Source organism: Tupaia chinensis, unplaced genomic scaffold, assembly GCF_000334495.1.
Source record: "Tupaia chinensis unplaced genomic scaffold, TupChi_1.0 Scaffold000634_1, whole genome shotgun sequence".
Taxonomy (NCBI): Eukaryota; Metazoa; Chordata; class Mammalia; order Scandentia; family Tupaiidae; genus Tupaia; species Tupaia belangeri.
Genome location: NW_006160154.1, coordinates 3,272,806 through 3,274,337, shown reverse-complemented (window position 1 = coordinate 3,274,337; position 1,532 = coordinate 3,272,806). Strand labels below are relative to the sequence as shown.

Here is a 1,532-nt window from a genome sequence, read left to right as displayed (position 1 = left end):
CTTTCCATTGGTTAATATCCTAGTTCATTTGCTTGTACAGGTTGGTCTGATAAATATTTGCCCATTAGGTTTTTCTGAACTTGTCTTCATAATGAATTCTCCTCTCATTGGCTAATCATCCTTAGCTCTTCCAAGTAAGAAAAGGCACATGTGACTTACACTGATCTCCCTTTTAACTACGGTAAGAAAGGGGTATGGAACAACTGTAGACTATTCTGTTTATTAATTATGAGGGTAAATTCTAATATTATTTGGGGGGAAAGAGAGAAGTGTTAATATCGCTTTTGGGGGTTAACTGTAATAGTTATTTCTATACTGGGGGTATTAAATAAGAAGCACACAAATTTACTTGTTCACCATGTAGTTCTTGAATTGCCTTAATAGATGTTCCTTTTTTTTTTTTTTTTTTTTCAATTTTCTTTTTGCTATGTATTTCTCCTTCCAGAAATAAGCCAAAGGAAGGGCCTGGTCTTCACTGAAGCCTTGTTAAACCTCATACACTTCCAAATTACAAGGCCAACTGTAGTTATTATGAGGCGATTCCATCAACTCTATGACTTATGTTCCTACTTTCAAGGAACTTTCATTTGGAATGAGACACGTAGCCAGTAATATTAGGTAATATACATCTAAAGTTATACACATATTTTTAACATGTCATAGGATATATTTATGTACATTCTCATCTATTACTTTGCTGTGGCTCTCCTTCCCTCCAGCATATGGAATCATTGCTCCTACATTTGTGCCTTAAAAATGAACACAAAACCAGCAGATGCCATCATGGTTATCTTGCTGGCCTTCCACATACTAGACGGAGGTCAAAGACCAGATCTGACGGCTTAAAACTCTTGCCAGGCACGTGTGCATGAGTGCCCAAAATTCTGAGAGGAGACTGGAGAAGGGACTGTGGTGTGTCCATTTCCCCAGGGGAGGGTGTGATTTCTCGCTTTCTGTCTCTCTGCCAAGTGTGTACGCCCTATAGCAAAAATTGCTCAATAAATAACAAACTACAAAGCCATACAAGACACAGCAACCACCACGGTCCACTCTCATGCCATAGAAGCCACGACAGGTTAATCTTATTTAGAGATGCTTCCGTGGAGTAAGTCATTGGAGCTGAAGGAGATGTAGGCCCTGTAAATATCTACTTTTGCATTCAAAGCATTCTCAAACTCACAGGGTAAACCTACCTTCTGTCCAGATGTGCATTCCTCAAATACCGTGGCTGTGCGTGCTTGAGGTCCCGGAAGTGGCTCGGCGGCGGAAAGGGCGGGGACCTGGGCGGGGCCAGGTGGGGTTGGGCGGGGCCTGGGCAGGGACAGGCAAGGGAGGCGGGTTAAGGGAGGGAGTGAGAGGGGTGGGGCGGGGCAGCTCCTTAGATAACGCTCAACCTGCCCGTGGGCCGCGCCTTCAGGGCCCGGGCTACCGGGAGCGTGCCGCCGTCGCTTCTGCCCGCTCCTCCTCCGTGGCTGCAGCTTCCTCCTGCATTTCCACCTTGGCTGGGACTGCAGCTCCTGGAGCTGGAGGAC

The 1,532-nt window shown here is 45.4% G+C and overlaps 1 protein-coding gene and 1 long non-coding RNA gene across 2 annotated transcripts in view; one reads left to right on the top strand and one right to left on the bottom strand.

The window, feature by feature from the left end:
* The window catches only part of LOC114009832 (uncharacterized), a 24,007-nt gene extending 22,612 nt beyond the window's left edge, over positions 1-1,395 (bottom strand). Inside the window, exon 1 of the long non-coding RNA XR_003551230.1 lies at positions 1,194-1,395. This is a non-coding gene — a long non-coding RNA (uncharacterized LOC114009832). The remainder of the gene's footprint in view (positions 1-1,193) is intronic.
* The window catches only part of SACS (sacsin molecular chaperone), an 85,870-nt gene that overhangs the window by 37,584 nt on the left and 46,754 nt on the right, over positions 1-1,532 (top strand). The window lies entirely within an intron of this gene.